Source organism: Pongo abelii, chromosome 3 (genome assembly GCF_028885655.2).
Source record: "Pongo abelii isolate AG06213 chromosome 3, NHGRI_mPonAbe1-v2.0_pri, whole genome shotgun sequence".
Taxonomy (NCBI): Eukaryota; Metazoa; Chordata; class Mammalia; order Primates; family Hominidae; genus Pongo; species Pongo abelii.
Genome location: NC_071988.2, coordinates 173,448,538 through 173,474,119, shown reverse-complemented (window position 1 = coordinate 173,474,119; position 25,582 = coordinate 173,448,538). Strand labels below are relative to the sequence as shown.

The 25,582-nt window shown below is 41.7% G+C and overlaps 1 protein-coding gene across 1 annotated transcript in view; it reads right to left on the bottom strand.

The window, feature by feature from the left end:
- Window positions 1-25,582, bottom strand: part of FHIP1A (FHF complex subunit HOOK interacting protein 1A) — a 256,592-nt gene that overhangs the window by 54,114 nt on the left and 176,896 nt on the right. The window lies entirely within an intron of this gene.

Genomic DNA, 25,582 nt, shown 5'->3' with positions numbered 1-25,582 from the left:
TCCTCAAACCTGGGTCATGCATAGGGACTGACTCCACCAGCACCTCTAAGAGATGTAAAAATGGAGTCGTTTAGACACAATAATAACTTCATTACTCTAATCACAAAACAGTGCAATTCCTGCTCCCTGGGCCCCAGGAGAATACTAGTTATCGAATATGGAACTCCAATATTCCAATAATTTAATAGCCAGAAAATATACACCAGACTGCCAAACTTGATTTGAAATTCAAGGTTCAGAAAATTTTTTTTTTTTTTGAGACAGAGTCTCACACTGTGGCTCAGGCTGGAGTACAGTGGCGTGATCACCGCTTACTGTAGCCTCAACGTCCCAGGGTCAAGCAATTTTCTCACGTCAGCCTCCCGAGTAGCTGGGACTACAGGTGCATGCCACCACACCTGGGTGATTTTTGTATCTTTTGTAGAGACAGGGTTTCACCATGTTGCCCAGGATGGTCTTAAACTCCTAGGCTCAAGCAATCCTCCTGCCTCGGCCACCCAAAGTGCTGGGATTAGAGGCATGAGACAGTGTGCCTGGCCTTACAAAACTTTTTTTTTTTTTTTTTTTTTTTTTTGAGATGGAGTCTTGCTCTGTCACCCAGGCTAGAGTGCAATGGCGCAATCTCAGCTCACGGCAACCTCCGCCTCCTACGTTCAAGTGATTCTCGTGCCTCATCCTCCCGAGTAGCTCAGACTACAGGTGTGCGCCACCACACCCGGCTAATTGTATTTTTAGTAGGGACAGGGTTTCATCATATTAGCCAGGCTGGTCTCGAACTCCTGACCTCAGGTGATCCACCCACCTCAGCCTCCCAAAGTTGTGGGATTACAAGCATGAGCCACCGCATCCAGCCTGCAAAACATTTTTAAGAATATCTTGTGGCAGTGATTCTCAACCCAGGTTCCATGTTAGAATCACCTGGGGAGTTAGTTAAAAATACCCATGCTCACGCCCTATCCTGATGCAGTTAAATAATTATCTCCAGGTCTAGTGCCAGGCATCCCTTGTTGCTTCTGACATGCACCAGGCTGTGGACCACTATCACAAAGCCTCCTGGTCATTATGACCATCAAGTACAACTACACTACACAGGTGCTAAGGTGCCACTTAAGATATTTCAGTGATGGAGAAACAAAAGCCTTTTTTTGTAACCTATTTTTTTGCTGAGCAGTACTCTGTAAATAGAAAGATGACCAATCACACTCTTCAAAGAAAATTCAAGCCCAGGAGGTTAACGGGCATTTCAGATCACAGGGCAATGTCAGTGATGACAGCCCTCGGCCTGCACTGCCCATTCAGTCATCAAGTTATCCCGCTTGACAGATCTTGTCTTCTACCACCTGCCACATGAGATAAATATTTTCCAGAGCATGTTAAAAGATTTAAAATCTCCATTGAAGGAAAACAAAGGAGTAATTTGAAAGCTTCTAAAACTTCATTATCCATTGGATAGCAGAATGCTGTACATTCTTGAATAAGTTAATTGTCCAAATGAGCACTAGTGGGTTTCCCAGGAATAATAGGATTTGACTAATTCCCAACTAGGATGGAAAGACCCATTACAGAAGAGCCAGTGTTTTAAATTAATGAATACAAGAATCTAAGCACTGGTTGAAAAACCAAGATTGTAATACAGCAGCGGTTCTCAGCCCTGGTTCTATGTTAGAATCACCTGGAGAGTTACCTAAAAATACCCATGCTCATGCCTTTCCTGATCCAGTTAAATCAGTTAAATCCAGTTACCCACTTTGTGACCTGCCTTCCACCACTAAAAAGAAGTACAGTCAGTAAGGTGTCGCGTCTCTAGCACTATGAAATACACAGTGACCCTAACTTCATTCTGTGCTACTGCCACTCTCATGATAAAAAGGATTCCATGTGAGAATGTGCAGATTCATTAAATAAAAATATTGTTCCTTTCTTCTTTTTAAAGTAAGGCCACCCAAAATTTAACCCTGAGAGCCTCTTCTTAGATCCACTAGATGGTGCAAGCTCTCTTTTTCCAGCAGACTTAACAGGAGGAAAGGACATTAAAAAATTAATATGGGAGACTGAGTGCGGTGGCTCACGCCTGTAATCCCAAGACTTTGGGAGGCCAAGATGGGTATATCATTTGAGGTAAGGAGTTTGAGACCAGCCTGGTCAACAAGGTGAAACCTCATTTCTACTAAAAACACAAAAAGTTAGCCAGGCGTGGTGGTGCACACTTGTAATCTCAGCTACTTGGGAGGCTGAGGCAGGAGAATTGCATGAACCCGGAAGGCAGAGGTTGCAGTGAGCCGAGATTGTGCCATTGCACTCCAGCCTGAGCAACAGAGGGAGACTCCATCTCAAAACAAAAACAAAAACATATGGGTACCCCCAAGCAGCCCACGCATTGCACAGGATCCTTGAGAGGAAGGGGAGTTGCTGTCTCAGAAATCTTTCTATTTTGCAATTAACAAAAACATAATAAAAGTTTTCCTAAATTCTTCTTTGGGAGCTCAGGAGTTAAACCTAGGCCATGAAAGGTATAATGAAACTAAGATTCACTTCCAAGGTGCCTAATGGAAAGAGATGATACTGAAGCCTGGAGATCTGGAGATCTGGGTTAGGTCCAAGCTTGACATGATGTGAGCATAAGAAAGTCACTTAACCTCTCTCGTCCTCAATGCCTTTGTCTGAAAAATGAGGAGCTGGAACTAGATAATCTCTGGAATTATGTCTAGTACTAAAGTTCTACAAATGTACATAACAATCATTTTTCTATCTCCAATTTAATCTCTCCACTTAGATTTGGCAAGAACCTTAAACACAAAGGACATGTTTCATGAAATCAATCCATCCAATCTGTGAAGTTTTTAAAACTGAGATGTTATTAATTCATTTAGAGAAAAACTGATATATTATTAATTCATTTACTGAAAAACACTTATACATAGAGCACCTACTGCTGCCAAGCATTGGGCTAACACTGTGTCAGGCAAAAAGGACATAGGGACAGATGAGTGCCTCACCTTTGCTCCTCCATGAAACTGAAATGGACTCTAATTTCAGACAAACAGAATGTTATCTTCAAAGAAAAAAACTGGACGGTTAAAATCTACTAGTTGTATTAAAGCATTTAACATAAATATAAATATTACACATGCTTAGTCAGAAAGTTTGATGTCTTGATAAATAACCATAGCAATGATATATTGCCAATTATTTTACCTCGGTATCTCATAAGCAACTCAAATGAAAAACAGTATAGAAAAGTTTCACGCCCTTATACAATTTCATTTCTACATATAGAGAGCACATTTCAAACATCATTCTTGGAGCCATCACTCATTCTTCAGAAATATTTTTTGGTTCATTTTTCATAAAATATCTATATCTTCCTTTAAATTTTTCCAGCAGTATCTGTCTCAACTCTGGTTCTCTTTTGGACTTCCACGACATTTAAGAGTTGCTTACATAGAGCACCTACTGGGTACCAAGCAACAGCCGTCTCTAGCCAATCCTAAACACCACCACCCACCCCTGTGCAAGTGCCTCATTTTTCTCCCACTCCATGCCACCTCACAATGCTAACTAAACATCAGTTCATCAACCTAACCTGACCACTACAGTTCTCATTAGCTTTCTCTCTCATAGCTACATACACACACACACATACACACACACACACAGGCTCCTTCCTAGTTACCATATCTACATTCACATGTTCATTTATTCAAGAGATGTCATAATACCTATTACATACTTGGCAATGTACTATAAATGCTGCTATAACATTTGCTCAATGAACGAATGAATAAACAAATGTGTATGGTTCCCTACTCTCATGGTGTTTACCACCTGCTCTGAGAGGTACAATATAACAAATCTATAATGATCATACCAGGTAATCTTCAAGTGCCACTTGGGTGATGCCAGCAAACTCTAGAGAAGTGAAGAGTTATTGCCTATGCCTGGACTGATCAGGAAGAATCTTGGAGGTGGCATGCAGTCTGGACATTGGAGGATGAGAAGATATGGATAAATATAGTTGGAATAGATGCTAAATATAGTTGGCATCTCAAGTGGAGGAAAGGCATAAGCATGGGCATTTAACTAGAAGGCTGGAATCACACTCAGGCTATAGCAAATGGCCGAGAATAGCTGGAGAAGTGAGTCTACAGAGAAGGAGGTAGAAGGAGCTTTGGGATTAGCCTAGGAAAAGATTCAAATGGTTGGGTTCTACCAAGTCTACATCTCTGAGTTATTTCTCCTAATAAACCTGATTTCTACAATTCTCTACCTATTTCCTCCTGGAAATATGCCAAATTTGATAAATTACAGTGGAAAGATGATATACACAGAGTCTCTTCTTAGATCCACTAGATGGTGGCATTGTGGGGTGGCATGGAGTGGGAACAAAAGAGCTGTTTAATCATCTAAATCTATTATTTTCCCAACAAGTATATAACAATAAAAACAAAAACAGTAATAAGAGTTAACTCATACACATTGTTCCAGGCACCATTTTAAAGTATCAACTCATTTACTCTTCACCAATCCTATAAGGTAAAGCATTATTATTATCGCCCCTATTTTACAAATGAAGAACATGGCTCAGAAAGATTAAGTGTTCTCCCAAAGGCACAGAGCTAGCAAGTGGCAGAGCTGGGAAACCAACCCTGGTAGTGTGACTCTAAAATCCACATCATATTAAATCCTTCACAAAGAACTTATTCACTAGATACCACTACATCTAGGTTCATGTCAATGAATAAATGTGCCTTCCTCTTTGCTCTCTATTTTAAGCTTACTTACTTAAGCCAGCATTTTTATTTATTTTAGTTTTTTGGAGTTTTTTGTGGTTTTTTTTTGGCACAGCATTAGATACAGCATTAAAGTGATGGGGTGCCTCAAGATACTATGAAGTTGGCTGTAGGCCAAGGTAATATAGATCCTATGGCCAATTAGTTCACTACTTGTTGTGTGATTATGCAAAAGGAGAGGAAAGATCTGGTCTTCCATTCTCATAACAATATGCCCAGGTATCAACTGAACACATGCCACATGCCTTACAGGGAGCCTCCTTGTCTACAAAACATTCAAAGACACAGTGCTTAACTACACTGGAAACTCAGCACAAGACTTCAGATAGTAATTACAGATATTCTTTAAAAAAAAAAGAAGCAAATGTTCCAATTGCATCTATTACATTTCCACATTCTCAGAGGCTTTCCACCATAAACATTTGTCATTTCTTTATGTTCCACAGTTGGTCCACAGTATAGCTCTGAGATAAATAAAGGATTCTTGTAGGTTTTTCTACATGTGGATGAAGAGAAAGCATATTTGTATATAGATCTAAATGTCTGGGTACATCATCTTTCCACTTAATAACACAGAAAATGGGAAGTGAAAAAAAGGAATAATGGTTATACTCAGCTGAAGAAAATCTTCCCATCACATCTTTATTATGTAACTTCAAATTATAAGGAGCACTCTTTTCCCTCCTGCCCATAGCACCAAGGCATTTGGCAGGACTGGGTCAGAGGTAGAACAGTGGTATCTTATAATATTCTGTGATATACATGACATCACTGAGTGGCCAGTATTGCCATCCCAAGCTGATAACATTTCCATTCGAAAAAAGTTTTATGGTATCGAAATCAATGTCCACATATCTTAACAGCACCACACAGGACAGCAGGGTTGATTTCATAGTAATAAATAATGCCACCTGGCCAGCATCCTGAACAATGGGAGGTACCTCGCTCAATCAAACACTACTCACACATTAGAGGCCGAAACACATTCTTGGAACCCCTAATATTTAAGAACCCAACAATCTCCTTTCACTACTCACCTTCAGATACTACTACTAAGTCTTAAGTTATATGAAATATTTTGAGATTCCTTATCTCCACTTTAATACCTTGCTCATTTGGAAAAGGCTTCACCAAAGTGCTTTTATCTACCTTCTCATCTGATGTTCACCACAGTCTTGGGAGGCTGACAAGGTGGGGATTACCACAGAAGACAAAACTGAATCCTTAACTGGGTTAAGACCCTTGACAGCACACATAACTAGAACCTCTGTCTTCTGAATCCTAGTTCAGCGAAGAAGCATAAATAGCAGAAGTGCCGGCACAAGGGCATAGATCAGTGCTCTTCCAAGTGTGGTCACTGGAGCACCTGGGTGCCGGCTCATGTGCAAATTCCTGGGCCTCAACCATACCTATTAAAGCAGAATCTCTGGAACTCAGGAGTTTGCAATGAAGAAGTTCCCCAGTAACTAGCTGTACATTCAAGTTTGAGAACATGTGACACTGAGAATTAGAATAAATAGGAAAACAATTATATAAGTAACTGAGTTGATACCACATTCTGAGAGAAATAAGAGAAAATCAAAAGTTAGGGGTCGGGCATGGTGGCTCATGCCTGCAATCCCAGCACTTTGGGAGGCCGAGGTGGGTGGATCACTTGAGGTCAGGAGTTTGAGACCAGCCTGGCCAACATGGTGAAACTCTGTCTTCACTAAAAATACAAAAATTAACTGGGCATTGTGGCATGTGCTTGTAATCCCAGCTAGTTGGGAGGCTGAGGCAGGAGAATCGCTTGAATCTGGGAGGCGGAGGTTGCAGTGAACCGAGATCATGCCACTGCACTCCAGCCTTGGCAACAGAGCGAGACGCCATCTCAAAAAAAAAAAGAAAAAAAGAAAAAGAAAATCAAAAGTGATGCTGGCTGTGAAATAATATAAAAGTAAGTTAAGGTGCAACAAGCATATTATCTAAAATCAAAACACTATAGTGACCAAAAATGGTATAAAATTTATTGGCTAGTAACACACTGTGTCATGTGAAGGATGTCTCACTTTAGAGATTCAGCTGGTTACATAAATAAGTAATAATAGGTAGTATGTATTTAGCACTAAGTGCCAGAAACAATGATAAGCACTTTAAATGCATAATCTTACTTAGTCTTTACAAAAGCCCAATAAGGTAGGTATTATTATCCCTAGATTATACATATACACCAATGAGAATACCTGCCACAGGCACATAAAGTAGCAAAGAACTAGACTCAAACCAAGGTCTTGCTAACCTCAAAACCCATTTCTTGAAATGTCAAGCTAGGCAGCTTCCCAGAATTGTATCAGTTGAATATAATGCATTAATTGAATATATTAGATGGTACACACTTTTAGTTTTCCATTAATCAAGAATTTCCAAGTCAAAGCCTCTTACACTTGTCACTAAAATTTTCTAGATCTACTTAATAACTGGCTCTCACTGGATAGAGAAATTATTAATTTAGTCTGTCTAAAACTGGCCTGCTTAATATGATTTTTTCAATCCAGATTTAATAGTGCTACCGTCACTCCATGTTACCTAGTTGCAGCAACAGGACTGGGCCTTTTAATTACCTCGTTCAATTGCATTTACTGACTGATTATAGTGATGGTTACATCTGGCCCTCTGCTTCCACGGTACTCTTCCGTTTAAGTTCAGGGGAACTGAGTAGACAGAATGATTGCTTGGGCTCCACCCCTCCCATCCCAGCTGAGCCAGGCTCCTTAATTATGGCTCCCTTGGTTACAACTGGATCTTGGACAGCATCTGATAATGTAAGTGTGAGATGGCACCAGGGGCACTGAGCTTTCCTGCCAAGTTTAAGAATCCCCAACTTCCCCAACTGCTGGGTGGCTCTAAATGGAATACCTGTCTGTCCCAGAACCAGCTGGAGCCTACCTGTAAAGCTGTGGAGACAATAGCAGCACCTTCTAAGAAGAACCACCTCATTTCTGCAGGACATTGTTGGAATCCCCCTAACTTCTTACCAGACCAGCAGTCTGTGGGCTGAGGTGGGCACACAGGTATGCTTTCAGCGCAGTGGAGAACAGAATCTAAGTCACTGGTTTACTCCAGGCATGGTAAGAAACAGGCAAAGTTCCATATGAACAAATACAGCTCAAGATTATTACAAGAAGAGGAATAAGCAGCTAGCAAAAATAGAACAAGACAATGTTCAGGAGCCTTCAGTGATTAAAAACCATGGGTCAATAAGGTTGACAATGTTTTGTGGGGTTTTCTGCAAATTATTGAAATATATAAGTAGAAATATGAAATGCAGAGATCAAAAAAAGTATTCCTCTGTATCTTTTAGTTTGGTTCACCCCAGAGATGGTGCCTCGTTTGGGGCTCAACTAAGTCAAGGGAAGCTACAAAAGATTTAGCAAAGAACCACCAAATTAAAAAAAAAAATCTCAAAATTCCAAAGCCAAGGTGGCATCTTACGTTCCGTGCTTTTGATTCCTTCTTCCCATTTTCCACTGAAAGGAATGACATGATCAATGAAATTCCACAGCATTATAGGAAACCAGGCATAAAACTTCAAGACGTTTTTCCTCAGGAAGTGGCACAGATGACAAGTGACAAAGAGCAGAGACCTGCTGAAGCATCCAAAAATCCAACGGGAAGTCTGCCAGAGAACAAGGAAGAGGACTTGTGTCTACCCTTCTCCTACTCCAGAACCCCCGTTACTATCTCCCAGACTAGAGAGGCACGAGGAAGAACGGACAGGAGAAATGAAATTAAATCATGGTTGAACAGCATGCTGTCCTGCCCACTCCTCACTATGACATAAGCGATCAGTGTATTCCTCCTGCAAACTCAGCACCCAATTATAGCCCACTGATATTTTATAATGGTGATAATAATTTGAAGATGGTACTTAATTACTCTTAAAATCTTCAGTCACTATTTTCACTGGGCATGAAAGTACAAAATATGCCTAGCCAGTAAGAGCCAAACTGGGCTCTACCGGAGTTCCAGCCTGCCCGCCCACACACACACTTATAGCAAGTAGACAACTCGCAAGTGTGGCTGCTCTCAGCCTCTCAAAATTTCCATCTTTACTTCTCTAATCCCCAAAAGACTTCCATCCATCAGCCTAAGTCAATAAGCCATGAATTATTGAGCTTGCAGGATGCAGATCATGAATATGTATGTGCGTGTTTGGAAGACAAGCTTGTAAAACAAATGGGCTCCATAGCGGCTTATATGAACCCAGCACACATGCCTTTAAGGAAATGGCTGAAATTATTCTACCCATGTATGTTGTTCAAGCATGGTTTCAGCATACAAGAGATGGTGGAAAAATCAGTTTTTCTGGTAGATTTTTTGCTTCTGTCTTTCAAGTGCTCTTGAATGGAATAATTTGTTGAATGAAACACAGCTGGCTGCTCTTTGCAAAAACCAAAGGTGCAGGCTTTCTTTGAGGTCACAGTTATCATTGCTAATGCCTGTGAGCTGCCTGCAGAAAGGATGGTATGTAATTATCTTTCCTTCCATCTACCTCTTACTTCAGCACATTCACCTCGAGGTCTCTACCTCTATCCACCAGAGATAGTCCCAAACTTTTGCCATAATTTGGTAACAATCTCTTTTTAAAAAGGAGCAAAACGACCCACTAAACAAAAGACTACCCTACCCTAGTTCACAAGACATTTGACAGAAATCATGTGACTGAGCCTGAGGTGCTACTTATACAACCTTTTCCCATGCAAACAACCTACCAGTCCCCTCTTTCCAATCCTGCCAGATCCAGGACAAGCACTGAAGCCATCTTTGGCTGCAACTGCCAACTCTCTACGGGTCTCCCACTAGCCCAGGACCCTGAAACAACACATCTGGATGGAGATTTTCCCAAGCTAATGACAAAACCAATTAGACTGCTTCACTTGTTTTTGTCTGCTACAAACCTCATTTCCTGTTCCACATCAATTTTTATATGATACTTGTTCTTAAACACAGAACCCACCAAAAACTCATTTTTATTTATTATTATTATTATTATTATTATTATTATTTTAGATGGAGTCTCACTCTGTCGCCCAGGCTGGAGTACAGTGGCGCGATCTCAGCTCACTGCAACCTCCGCCTCCTGGGTTCAAGCAATTCTCCTGCCGCAGCCTCCTGAGTAGCTGGGTCTACAGGCGCCCACCACCATGCCCAGCTAATTTTTGTATCTTTAGTAGAGACAGGGTTTCACCATGTTGGCCAAGCTGGTCTCAAACTCCTGACCTCAGGTGATGTGCCCTCCTCGGCCTCCCAAAGTGCTGGGATTACAGGCGTGAGCCACCATGCCCGGCCCAAAAACTCATTTTTAAATTGGTAAGACCAAATTGAAAGTAATGAATATGATTTCATGCCAAAACTGCAAATTATTTTGAGCTGGTAGTTAATGTGGTGTCCAACAGATGTCACTGTGTTTCCCTCACAAACTGAAAATATCTCCTAGTACCCCTGTGAATTATTTGAAAAGCCCCAGGGCTCCTTGGTGCACTGTTTGAGAACCACAGATGCAGGCCCTTCCAGGGGTTTCAGGAAAGAGCAGGGAAGCAGGGTCAAATGCAAAATCACCTAACAATAGAAAGGAGCACGTGCTCAGAATAACACGGGCACTGAGAGCTGCCAACTCTAGGGAACAGAGAAGCCTAGAACCTCCAACGTCAGGGTCAGCTGCAGGAGGCTGTGGGATTTAGGCTGGTCCTTGAAGAAAGAGTAAGACTTCACCACAGAGAGGGAAGGAAGAGAATGTTCCAAGCAGAGAAAACGGACTGAGTATAGGAGAGAGGCCTTGAACCAAGAATGAGGATGATAAGGAGTCGGGACTGTGACACAACATGTAGACTAAGAACACTGTAGGAAGTGGAGCCACTTAAGGTTTCAGAGGAAGGATGATGTGTTTAGAAAATTTAATCCAGCAGTTATGTGTGAGATAATCTGAAGAAAGAAGTTGCAGTAATGAGACCATAAGTGAAAACTAACCCTGGTCAAGATATATGGAGATGAAGACCCAGAGTGGACACTATTGGGAGAAGAAACAAAAAAAACAGACTCAAGAACCTTGCAGGAAAAGGTTGGCACTATATTTGGGAAGATTAAGAGAAAAAATTCAAGGATGATTACGAGTTCTATGCCAGGTAAGTGGGAAAAGTGATATTATTCACAAAAAGAAGGTATGCAGAGGATGAATTAAGCTAGCCTCGGGAGAAAGACATTATGAGTTTGCCTCCTGATATTTTAAGTTTGAGGAAGCAACAGGTCATTGAGATGAAGAGATCTAGCCAGTGGTCGAATACTCAGCCCCCGCAGCTTTTTAGGCCATCTGTGCAGAGCAAGGATAGCGATCATGAGGGTCAATCAGTGCAGGAATAGTCCCTGAGGCATGCCCACATTTAGGGAAAGACAACATCCAGTCAGCAGAGCAGACAGACCCTAAGGAGAACTAAGAGAGTTCAGAGTGTGGCATCAAAGGGGGGAAAGAGGAAACCCAGGTCCAGGGAGTCAGAAGCCCAAGGGGTTGTTAATAAAGTGATTCTTTACAATCTCTTTTTTTTTTTTTTTTTTTCCAGACGGAGTCTCGCTCTGTCACCCAGGCTGGAGTGCAGTGGTGCGATTTCAGCTCACTGCAACCTCCGCCTCCCAGGTTCAAACAACTCTCCTGCCTCAGCCTCCTGAGTAGCTGGGACTACAGGCACATACCACCACATCTGGCTAATTTTTTGTATTTTTTAGCAGAAACAAGGTTTCACCATATTGGCCAGGCTGGTCTCTAACTCCCGACCTCGTGATCCGCCCACCTTGGCCTCCCAAAGTGCTGGGATTACAGGCGTGAGCCACGGCGCCCGGCCACAATCCCAATATTTTTAAGCAAATGCTAAGTGCATTTATTAGCCTGGTGAGGAAAAAGTTGGGTGCAGTCCTTAAGGGAGAAGCAGTCATCTCTTTAAGGTAGTGTGGAAAGGTTTCACAGCTAGGGAGCAGGACAATCCCTTCTCTCTTAAATCTTGAATCACTTGTGTCTGTCTTTTTCTCCACAACTTTCCCTTCTCTTGAATCCCCTGCCTGTTTTCTTCTGTTCATCACCACACTATCCAGAATGCCAGTCCACACTAGCGGCCTTATTTTGTCACCACCAGATGGTTCCTGAGCCCCTTATCTGACTCCTTCTGCACTGCTTACTATGGATATCAACATTCACCTGCCTCACAAATCACATTAGGGTCTTTTCTCAGTCCTCACGGTCCCTGACCTCTTTTGCACATCACAGCTCTCCTGGTGTACTTCCATCCAAACACACTCCTCCACGCCCTCCCTACCTGCTCACCTTCAAGGTTCGGCACAATGTCACTCTCTCCCTCCCCACCCGCCCTGGTTACTTTCTCTGTCACAGCACTTAGTTTTTCTTGCTTAAATTAACATGTCAGTCTCCTGGGTCCCAGATTATAAACTCCATGGAGATGACAGAGTTTTTCAGCCACCTTTATTTCCCCATGGAGTCTGGCAGTACTTTGCACCTGGTGCACACTGACTAAATGGTCTTTGAACAAACAATATTATCCTTTTACTGCATATGAGATGGCAGAATCTGTCCTGCAATAGTTATAATACCTTTGCATATAACAGTATATGATTTTTCAGAACACACTTATATTTGATTTTCATACCCTGTAAGGAGGAAAGAGGAAGTCTACTATCCTCATTGTATGGCTATGGAAATGTGATACGATTTGCCCAAATCTCATCTTGAATTGTAGCTCCCACAATTCCCACATGTCGTGGGAAGGACACAGTGGGAGGTAAATGAATCATGGGGGCGGGTCTTTCCCACGCTGTTCTGGTGACATTGAATAAGTCTCATGAGATCTGATGGTTTTATAAATAGGAGTTTCTCTGCACAAGCTCTCTCTCTATGCCTGCCGCCATCCATGTAAGATGTAACTTGCTCCTGCTGGCCTTCCACCATGATTGTGCGGCCTCCCCACCCATGTAAAACTGTGAGTCCATTAAACTTCTTTTTCTTCTCAGTCTCAGGTATGTCTTTATCAGCAGCGTGAAAATGGACTAATATAAAATGTGACTCAAGGAGGTTGGAAGCTTTGCACAAGTTCACACAGCAGTAGTAAATAAAAGAGCCAGGACTAGAACTCAGATCTCTGACTCACAGTCTAGTGCTCTTCCACTGCACACCCTGACTCTATTATTATATTCATGTAATAATAAGCCGGATTTGGTGATGGCTACCTGTGCCTCAGATATTCCTTCATTTATTCATATCTAGTATGTTGTTAGCATTTCTACCCAACACATTGGAGTCCAACTCTGATTTTAGGTTCCAGAGGACAAGGATCAATAAACAGAATGAGGCAGTAACTATAAGCTATAAAAAGTGGATTCACTAATGTGTCTCTAGAAAATTTTAAGCTGCAGATTTACTTATGCATTAAACCCAAACACACTCTACAGGAACCATATCTACCTGCCAATTATTGCTCTAAGATGCTGATACTGGTAAACGAGCATGCTGATGGCTTCCAACGGCCCCTCTAAATCTACTCTCCACCTTTTCCACCTTGCCCTATGCCCCAGTAGACCTGTATGGACCTTTTTCCCATGGTTCCCTTCCATATGCTTTCCACTTGGGTTCACCCAATGGGGTTCCAGCAGGAGACTGGAAGGAAGAAGAAGGAAACTTGGCTATTTATTCCCCTGACTACCCTCTGAAGGGCTGCCTCAGGCAGGTTGTAACCCCTGACTGAAGTTCATGGCTCTTATCAGGTGGGCTCTCCACATATGTCTCTTTGACCCTTTACAGCACATTCAGACTTAGGGGTGGCAACTGTGGTAAACCTGCCCAGAATATGGCCACAAATTCTTTAATACTGCTACTATAAAGAGGTGGGGTCTATGTACTCTCCCCTTGAAAGTGAGTGGTCTCTGTGCAACTATGAACAATGAAATATGGCATAAGGGATACTCTTCCAGGTTCCAAACCCCAGCCTTAGGAAACTAGCAGCTTCTATCTCTTGCCTCTTCGCCACACTCACTCTCGGAGCCCTTGGAGTTCAATCAGTACAGGAATCCAATTACCGGAGGCTGCCATCCTGTGAAGATGCCCAAGCAGCCCTGTGGAGAGGCTGTGTGGAAGGAGGGAAAGAAGGAGAGAGAGATCTAGTCAGCCCCAAGCTGTTCAGGCCCCAGCCAGCTGAAGCCCCAGACATCGCAGAGCAGTGATGAGCTGTCCCCACCATGTCCTGACTGCACTCCTGAACCAGAAAATCGTGATTTATACTAATAATCAATGGCTGTTTTAAGTCACTAAGTTTGAGAATAGTGTATTATACAGTGCTAGATCACTGAAACACCACACTGTTGTAACTAGTCCACTTATTAAGCTCCCCTCACTACCCAGTCTGAATGCCATCTATTCCTTCTGGGGCCCTGACTAAATACATAACATATGACAAACATTAGGGCTGATAATCATATTCTAGACTTCTCTGCTTCTGAAAAAATGGCAGAACTGCACTTCCCCTGAGGTCAGATGTGGCCTGGTGACTTGCTTTGCTTTAGACAATGAAATGTCAATAGAAATGATATGTGTTACTTCCAGATAAAAGCTTCAAGAGCCAGTGGGCCATTCACAAGGTTCTCTTCTCCCTGACATCACCTTGAGACCAGTGATACCAGTTCCGGATAGTGGAGGCTCTATCAACTTGGATCCCTGAGTGAGGATAACATGGAGAAAAGCTAGCTACAAATTGCTCAACCCACAATCAAGATGCAGTGATGATGCAATGCAAAGATGCAGTGTGAACAAGAGACAAACATCTGTTATTTCAGCCCCTGAGATTTCAGTGTTGTTTGTCACTACAGCATAATCATCATGACTGCTACTATAAGCTCCTCCGTCAAGCTAATCCTGACCGAAATGCCCCCATGCATTAGGGGTCCATTTGAACTTCTAAATATTCTGTACACCAGGAAAGAGGTCTCTATATTAAGCAAATATATATAACCATCTTGTACACATCTATAATCAGAAAAACCATGGAAATCCATCAACCATGGCAGTGGCCTTGGAAATGCACCTTGCAGACTTCCAACTACAGGGAGCATTACTGAGCTGGGGCCCCTGCTGCTAAACTCTGGAATCTTCTCCACATTTGCTCTGAGGCTACACTTCCTACAGGTTGTTCCCAGCCAGTGACTGGGAGCACTGAGTATAGTAAGTATACTAAGGCAGGCCTGTTCTGGGAGATGCAGGCCTCTAATAGCCTTTCTCAGACTTTTCAACAGTCTAGGACACTTCCAGCCAGCCTTCTCTGCCTCTCTCATCACTTGGGGTCAATTGGTGTTGCAATCTGAAAGCTCTCCCAGCCTTCCCCCATCTTGCTCCTATTTTCTCTCACACAGGCATTTCCCCAAATAAAATCCTTGCACATCTAATCCTATCTTGGCATCTGCTTCTCTGAGAACCCAGACTAATAGAACTATACCAATGAATATTCAGCCTTGAAAATTTAGCTTTGACAAATTAAACATACAGAGACAACAAAACTAGCTCTTGTTGAATAAGGGCTGTCCCATTAATCTGAAGTCATAAATAACCAGTTTTGCACAAAATCATATCCATATCTATAGCTGGATCTAATTCCTATATTACCTATGTTAACATAGTATCATTTTATTTAATATGACTTTTACAAAGTATGATTTTGACCTTAAATTAAAAATTTATCCTTTCCCATATGTCCAAAATAGGCTTCCAATCCCTTATCCCAAACCCTGGAGACCATGTGTATTTTGGAATGCAAAACTTTAAGAAAAGTAATGTACATCTGCCATATTTGACAGAACCTCCCCCAGTGGGGCTGGGGGCAGCACCTTATAATCAAATACATTACTGTTTTTTCTATGAAACATACAAACATTAACACAAGTGAGATAAAAGTAAATAGCCTCGAGGTGGTTCAAGTAAGGTTCAATACCAAATGAGTTCATCAAAAGTTAGGTTGTGAACCAAGTGAATTGTAAGAAAACATTCAGTTTCCAGAGCTTTTGAAGTTTACGTTGTGAATAAGGAACTGTGAACCTATTCACACTATAGAAAACTATGCAGCCCCTTAAAAAATCAGAAATGCCATTTTACTGACAGAAAAATAAATGGCCATCTGGATGAGGAAAGCACATAACACAAGAACTTATGAGAACAACTTGCAAAGGCTAAGTATTGTATTATCCTTACATAGAGTGGGAAGAAGAAAGCGGAGACAATCTTCACTTGTCAAGGACTCCCACTCCTCACCTTTTATTACCCACAACAGTTTGTGATGACTTCATCTCTGGTTCAGAAATGCTGCAGAAATATTGTTCAAGCATGAAATTATTTATATTATTTATGAGACAGAGAGAATAGGTTCACCTCTGTAAACTGCCTATGCTGATGGCAGGTAACTAAAATGTTATGCATAAGTTGGTGGCTGAGAGAGTGCACAAAGAAAATTTATTTAGGATACTAAATAAGCCTCACAGAATAACTAGAGGTGGCTGGCAAGATGGCCAAATAGGAACTACTCCAGTCTGTAGTGCCCAGCAAGATCAACGCAGAAGGTGGGTGATTTCTGCATTTCCCATTGAGGTACCCGGTTCACCTCATTGGGACTGGTTAGACAGTGGGTGCAGCCTACCGACGGCAAGCCAAAGCAGGGTGGGGCATTGCCTCACCGGAAAGCTCGAGGAGTTGGGGAACTCCCTCCCCTAGCCAAGGGAAACCATGAGGGACTGTGCCATGAGGAACAGTGCATTCCAGCCCAGATACTACACATTTCCCACGGTCCACGACCCGCACACCAGGAGATTCCCTCAGGTGACTACACCACCAAGGCCATGGGTTTCCAGCACAAAACTGGCCAGCCATTTGGGCAGACACTGAGCTAGCTGCAAGAGTTTTTTTTTTTTTTTTTTTTTTCTTTTTTTCATACCCCAGTGGCACCTGGAAGGCCAGCGAGACATAACCATTCACTCCCATAAAAGCGGGGCTGAAGCCAGGGATCCAAGTGATCTAGCTCAGCAGATCCCACCCCTACGGAGGCCAGCAAGCTAAGATCCACTGGCTTGAAATTCTCGCTGCCAGCACAACAGTCTGAAGTCGACCTGGGACACTTGAGCTTGGTGCGGGGAGGGGCATCTGCCATTACTGAGGCTTAAGAAGGCAGTTTTCCCCTCACAGTATAAACAAAGTCACCTGGAAGTTCGAACTGGACAGAGCCCTCCACAGCTCAGCAAATCCACTGTAGCCAGACTGCCTCTCTAGATTCCTCCTCTCTGGGCAGGGCATCTCTGAAAGAAAGGCAGCAGCCCCAGTCAGGGGCTTAGAGATAAAACTCCCATCTCCCTGGGAAAGAGCACCTGGGGAAAGGGGCAGCTATGGGCACAGCCTCAGCAGACTTAAACGTTCCTGCCTGCCAGCTCTGAAGAGAGCAGCAGATCTCCTAGCACAGCGCTCAAGCTCTGCCAAGGGACAGAATGCCTCCTCAAGTGGGTCCCTGACCCCTGTGCCTCCTGACAGGGAGACACGTCCCAGCAGGGGTCGACAGACACCTCATACAGGAGAGCTCCAGCTGGCATCTGGCAGGTGACCCTCTGTGACGAAGCTTCCAGAGGAAGGAACAGGCAGCAATCTTTGCTGTTCTGCAGCCTCCACTAGTGATACCTACGCAAACAGGGTCTGGAGAGGACCTCCAGCAAACTCCAGCAGACCTGCAGCAGAAGGGCCTGACTGTTAGAAGGAAAACTAACAAACAGAAAGGAATGGAATCAACATCAACAAAAAGGACGTCCACTCAAAAACCCCATCTGAAGGTCACCAACATCAAAGACCAAAGGTAGATAAATCCACAAAGATGAAGAAAAATCAGCACAAAAAGGCTGAAAATCCAAAAACCAGAATGCCTCTTCTCCTCCAAAGGATCACAACACCTCGCCAGCAAGGGAACAAAACTGGATGGAGAATGAGTTTGACAAATTGGCAGAAGTAGGCTTCAGAAGGTGGGTAATAACAAACTCCTCCGAGCTAAAGAAGCACGTTCTAACCCACTGCAAGGAGGCTAAGAACCTTGAAAAAAGGGTAGAGGAATTGCTACCTAGAATAACCAGTTCAGAAAAGAATGTAAATGACCTGATGGAGCTGAAAAACACAACATGAGCACTTCATGAAGCATACACAAGCATCAATAGCTGCATCAATCAAGTGGAAGAAAGCATATCAGAGATTGAAGATCAACTTAATGAAATAAAGCGTGAAGACAAGATTAGAGAAAAAAAGAATGAAAAGGAATGAACAAAGCCTGCAAGAAATATGAGACTATGTGAAAAGACCAAACCTATGTTTAATTGGTGTACCTGAAAGTGATGGGGATAATGAAACCAACTTGGAAAACACTCTTCAGGATATTATCCAGGTGAACATCCCCAGCCTAGCAAGACAGGCCAACATTCAAATTCAGAAAACACAGAGAACACCACAAAGATACATCTCAAGAAGAGCAACCCCAAGACATAATTGTCAGATTCACCAAGGTTGAAATGAAGGAAAAAATGTTAAGGGCAGCCAGAGAGAAAGGTCAAGCTACCCACAAAGCGAAGCCCATCAGACTAATAGGGGATCTCTCTGCAGAAACCCTAGAAGCCAGAAGAGACTGGGGGCCAACATTCAACATTCTTAAAGAAGAGAATTTTCAAGCCAGAATTTCATATCCAGCCAAACTAAGCTTCCTAAGCGAAGGAGAAATAAAATCCTTTACAGACAAGCAAATGCTGAGAGATTTTGTCACCACCAGGCCTGCCTTACAAGAGCTCCTGAAGGAAGCACTAAACATGAAAAAGAAAAACCAAAACCAGCCACTGCAGAAACATACCAAATTGTAAAGACCACTGACACTATGAAGAAACTGCATCAACTAATGGGCAAAATAACCAGCTAGCATCATAACAACAGGATCAAATTCACACATAACAAATATTAACCTTAAATGTAAATGGGCTAAATGCCCCCAACTAAAAGACACAGACTTGCAAATTGGATAAAGAGTTAAGACCCACCAGTGTGCTATATTCAGCAGACCCATCTCATGTGCAAAGACACACATAGGCTCAAAATAAAGGGATGGAAGAATATTTACCAAGCTAATGGAAAGCAAAAAAAAAGCAGTGTTGCAATCCTAGTCTCTGATAAAACATCTTTTAAACCAACAAAGATTGAAAGAGACAAAGAAGGGCATTACATAATGGTAAAGGGATCAATGCAACAAGAAGAGCTAATTATCCTAAATATATATGCACGCAATAAAGTAGCACCCAGATTCACAAAACAAGTTCTTAGACACCTACAAAGAGACTTAGACTCCCACACAATAATAGCAGGAGACTTTAACACCCCACTGTCAATATTAGACAGGTCAATGAGACAGAAAATTAACAAAGATATTCAGGACTTCAACTCAGCTCTGGACCAAGCAGACCTAATAGACATCTACAGGATTCTCCACCCCAAATCAACAGAATGTACATTCCTCTCAGCACCGCACTTATTCTAAAATTGACCACACAATTGGAGGTAAAACACTCCTCAGCAAATGCAAAAGAACGGAAATCATAACAAACAGTCTCACAGACCAACCACAGTGCAATCAAATTAGAACTCAGGATTAAGAAACTCACTCAAAACCACACAACTACATGGAAACTGAACAACCTGCTCCTGAATAACTACTGGGTAAATAATGAAATTAAGGCAGAAATAAATAAGTTCTTTGAAACCAATGGGAATAAAGACACAACATACCAAAATCTCTGGGACACAGCTAAAGCAGTGTTTAGAGGGAAATTTATAGTACTAAATGCCCACAGGAAAAGGTGGGAAAGATCTAAAATTGACACCCTAATATCACAATGAAAAGAACTAGAGAAGCAAGAGCAAACAAATTCAAAAGCTAGCAGAAGACAAGAAACACCTAAGATCAGAGCAGAACTGAAGGAGATCGAGACATGAAAAACTCTTCAAAAAATCAATGAATCCAAGAGGTGGTTTTTTGAAAAGATTAACAAAATAGATAGACTGCTAGCCAGGCTAATAAGAAAAGAGAGAAGAATCAAATAGACACAATAAAAAAATGGCAAAGGTGGCCAGGCGCGGTGGCTGTTACCTGTAATCCCAGCACTTTGGGAGGCCGAGGCAGGCGGATCACGAGGTCAGGAGATCGAGACCATCCTGGCTAACATGGTGAAACCCTGTCTCTACTAAAAATACAAAAAATTAGCCAGGCATGGTGGCGGGCGCCTGTAGTCCCAGCTACTCGGGAGGCTGAGGCAGGAGAATGGCGTGAATCTGGGAGGCAGAGCTTGCAGTGAGCCGAGATCGCGCCACTGCACTCCAGCCTGGGTGACAGAGCAAGATTCTGTCTTCAAAAAAAAAAAAAAGACAAAGGGGATATCACCACTCATCCCACAGAAATACAATCAGAGAATACTATAAACACCTCTATGCAAATAAACTAGAAAATCTAGAAGAAATGGATAAATTCCTGGACACATACACCCTCCCAAGACTAAACCAGGAAGAAGTCGAATCCCTGAATAGACCAATAACAAATTAACTAATGCCTACCAACCAAAAAAAAGCCCAGGACCAGACAGATTCACAGCCAAATTCTACCAGAGGTACAAAGATGAGCTGGTACCATTCCTTCTGAAACTATTCCAAACAATAGAAAAAGAGGGACTCCTCCCTAACTCATTTTATGAAGTCAGCATCATCCTGATACCAAAACCTGGCAGAGACACCACAAAAAAAAGAAAATTTCAGACCAATGTCCCCGATAAACATCGATCTGGCAATGCCGAATCCAGCAGCACATCAAAAAGCTTATCCACCACGATCAAGTCAGCTTCATCCCTGGGATGCAAGGCTGGTTCAACATATGCAAATCAATAAACCTAATCCATCGCATAAACAGAACCAATTACAAAAACCACATGACTATCTCAATAGATGCAGAAAAGGCCTTCAATAAAATTCAACACCCCTTCACGCTAAAGACTCTCAATAAACTAAGTACTGATGGAATGTATCTCAAAATAATAAGAGCTATTTATGACAAACCCACAGCCAATATCATACTGAATGGGCAAAAGCTGGAAGCATTCTCTTTGAAGACAAGGATGCCCTCTCTCACCACTCCTATTCAACCTAATAGTGGAAGTTCTGGCCAGGGCAATCAGGCAAAAGAAAGAAATAAAGGATATTCAAACAGGAAGACAGGAAGTCAAATTGTCTCTGTTTGCAGATGACATGATTGTATATTTAGAAAACCCCATGGTCTCAGCCAAAAATCTCCTTAAACTGATAAGCAACTTCAGCAGTCTCAGGATACAAAATTAATGTGCAAAATCACAAGCATTCCTATACATAAATAATAGAAAAACAGAGAGCCAAATCATGAGTGAACTCCCACTCACAATTGCTACAAAGAAAATAAAATACCTAGGAATACAAGTTACAAGGGATGTGAAGGACCTCCTCAAGGAGAACTACAAACCACTGCTCAAGGAAATAAGAGAGGACACAAACAAATGGAAAAACATTCTATGCTCATGGATAGGAAGAACCAATATCGTGAAAATGGCCATACTGCCCAAAGTAATTTATAGATTCAATGCTATCCCCATCAAGCTACCATTGACTTTCTTCACAGAATTAGAAAAAACTACTTTAAATTTCATATGGACCCAAAAAAGAGCTTGTATAGCCAAGACAATCTTAAGCAAAAAGAACAAAGCTGGAGGCATCACACTACCTGACTTCAAACTATACTACAAGGCTACAGTAACAAAAACAGCAGGGTACTGGTACCAAAACAGATATATAGACCAGTGGAACATAACAGAGACCTCAGAAATAATGCTACACATCTACAACCAACTGATCTTCAACAAACCTGACTAAAACAAGCAATGGGGAAAGGATTCCCTATGTAATAAATGGTGCTGGGAAAACTGGCTAGCCATATGCAGAAAACTGAAACTGGACCCCTTCCTTACACCTTATACAAAAATTAACTCACGATGAATTAAAGACTTAAATGTAAGACCTAAAACCATAAAAACCCTATAAGAAAACCTAGGCAATACCATTCAGGACATATAGACATGGGCAAAGACTCCAGGACTAAAACATCAAAAGCAATGGCAACAAAAGCCAAAATTGATAAATGGGATCTAATTAAACCAAAGAGCTTCTGCACAGCAAAAGAAACTAGCATCAGAGTGAACACACAACCTACAGAATGGGAGAAAATTTTTGCAATCTATCCATCTGACAAAGGGCTAATATCCAGAATCTACAAGGAACTTAAACAAATTTACAAGAAAAAACTCCACCAAAAAGTGGGCAAAGATTATGAACAGACATTTCTCAAAAGAAGACATTTATGCAGCCAATGAACATATGAATAAAAGCTCACCATAATTGGTCATTAGAGAAATGCAAATCAAAGCCACAATGAGATACCATCTCACGCCAGTTAGAATGGCAATCATTAAAAAGTCAGGGAACAGCCGGGCACGGCGGCTCACGCCTGTAATCTCAGCACTTTGGGAGGCTGAGGCAGGTGAATCACGAGGTCAGGAGATCAAGACCATCCTGGCTAACACAGTGAAACCCCGTCTCTACTAAAAATACAAAAAATAAGCCAGGCATGGTGGCAGGTGCCTGTGGTCCCAGATACTCGGGAGGCTGAGAAAGGAGAATGGCGTGAACCTGGGAGGCGGAGTTTGCAGTGAGTCAAGATCACGCCACTGCATTCCAGCCTGGGCGACAGAGCAAGACTCGGTCTCAAAAAAAAAAAAAAGTCAGAAACAACAGATGCTGGAGAGGATGTGCAGAAATAGGAGGACTTTCATACTGTTGGTGGGAGTGTAAATTAGTTCAACCATTGTGGAAGACAGTGTGGAAATTCCTCAAGGATCTAGAACCAGAAATACCATTTGACCCAGCAATACCATTACTGGGTATATACCCAAAGGATTATAAATCATTCTACTATAAAGACACATGCATACGTATATATATTACAGCACTATTAACAATAGCAAAGACTTGGAACCAACCCAAATGCCCATCAATGATAGACTATAGAAAATGTGGCACATATACACCATGGACTACACCATGGAATATGCAGCCATAAAAAAGGATGAGTTCATTCTGGAACCCATCATTTGCAGCAAACTAACACAGGAACAGAAAACCAAACACCGCATATTCTCACTCATAAGTGGGAGGTGAACAACAAGAACACATGGACACAGAAAGGGGAACATCACACCCCGGGGCCTGTCAGGGGGTCGGGGGCTAGGGGAGGGATAGCATTAGGAGAAATACCTAATGTAGATCATGGGTTGATGGGTGCAGCAAACCACCATGGCACGTGTATACATACGTAACAAACCTGCACATTCTGCATGTGAATCCCAGAACTTAAAGTATAATAAAAATACAATAAAAATAAATAAAGAATTTAAAAAAAATAATGCTCATGTCAAGCCCGTGGACATGGAGTATAGAAAACACAGACAGGAGTCCCTCCAGTGGACCTGAGCCCAGACTTCTCGGTATCACTCCCCATACCAAAGGGGGAAACATAGGAAATAGGATATGACTGCTCTCACCGGGAACCCCTCAAGAAACATCCACTTCTAGACTTCTTTGTTCATGTGCTTCTGATTTCCTGTCCTGCCACTTGTGAAATGGCTCCTTTCTTCATCAACCACATAAGGAGCCAAGAGCCAGAGGAGAGGCTGTTCACCTTCCCTGGCCTGCTCCGTCCCTAATCCTGTTCATTCTAAATGATAAAAAAGCAAACAAACAAAAAACAGATGGAGAACAGGGAGAAAATTAATTAAGAAGGAAAAAAATCCATCTTTGTTCTCCCTAGTTGCTATATAGCCCTGAGACAAATTGTCTGCAATGGATACAAGTTAAGGAATCTTAATTAGGGGTTGGAAATTCAAACCTAATACAGTAACATTTGCTTCTCATTTTACATATTCAGCATTGACTCTTTTTTATTTTTACAATAAGCACGTATTATTAACTTTATGGGTTTAAACTTTAAAGGTATTAACTTTATGTTTTCAAAACTCTCATATTTTAATTATGGGCACAACTGAGGATACTACATAATATATGTAAAGAGCTAGATCAAATGTTAGCAACTATTCTCTTACAAACCACTGTCTGGGAAGGTACTACGTGCCAGCACTCTGTTGGCACTTTAACAAGCTTTCCATTTGTGTGTTGTTTCTTCAGCCTCCTAAGTCTAAGGTACTGTGCTCAGCATTGGAGATATCCCAGTGAATAAAACACATGTGATAATATGCCATATCTGAAAGCACGCATACCACTGTGGAGAAGACATTAAGCAAGTAATAGCACATGTAATGATTTAACTCTACCTGTACTAAGTGCTATGAAGAAGTAGTGTGGGGTCACCAGTAAGATCCTCGTAACAGCTCTCTGAGGTGGCTTTCATCCTCAATTATGGATAAAGAGCTATCACTAATGTCTGTAACACTAAAGTGTGCTAATCATAATAACATAAAATTTCCTGAACAAATAGTAATTATAATAATTACCACTATTATAATAATGACAGGAAATGTTTATGTCAATAGGTCAACGAGGAAAAGGATGGAAATAAATGAAGAAGAAAGTCTAAATGTGTGACAGCGTATATGGATAATTACTGCCAAAGAATTTCTATAGCACTCTTCTGTTTCTCCGAAGAGGAAAATTCTTCCATGCAGAGGCTTAGAGTTCTTCAATGCAAGATACCCATTCCATCCCTGGAACAACAAAATACTGACAAACATAAAGTTAACCTAGAAACAAACACAAGTTCTGTATTTTCCAAAGTTAATCCCTTATTTTCCAAGACAGATCTAATTTCACAGACTTGGTTCCTTTGTGCCCATAAACTACTAAAATAACATGGAAACCTCAGTAATTTTATGTTTAAACCACATCAAAGATGACCTCTTGAACCTAGAAATAACATAAAAATCCAATTCAAACCAAGTACACTGTTTGGCTTGAAAAACATGGCCACTATGCTGGAGAGGCACTAAATAGTAAAGGATGAACATCTTCCGTCAAGATCTGCTCTAAACCAGAAACCTCATCAGCTTGGATGGCAAGGTTTCAAAGTTGCCATAATCAAGTATTTTTGGATTCTGTAAAATAAAAGTCCATAGAAATTGAACTTCAGGATGCAGAATGGTGGGCATTCCATCAAAGCAACATACGATAAAGTTGCTCTTTGCTTCTGTCTCTGCTAGAGGTGTGATTCCAAAATCTTGACAAAGATCCCCTGAACTAAATACTGCACAAGTCTCTTTATTTAGTGAAGGAAAAACAGAAAATCAGAATTCTAGACCCAGGGGTGTCTCCTGACAGCTCACAATGGAAAAGATACCAGTTGATTTATTATACAAAATGAGAGAGTCATAAGAAATTCAGAGTTGTGCTAATGAGACAGCCAACCTTTGATGGGACCTTAACTTGGCTTCACTTTAATTTTTGCTGTCACAAAATTGTTACAATAAAAAATTATGTTTTATTAAGTAGATGGCAAATCTATGGCATTTGTGCTACCACTGCTCCTCTCCATGCCCACGGCAGACCTTGCATTCTCTGTGACAGACTCAGCCTT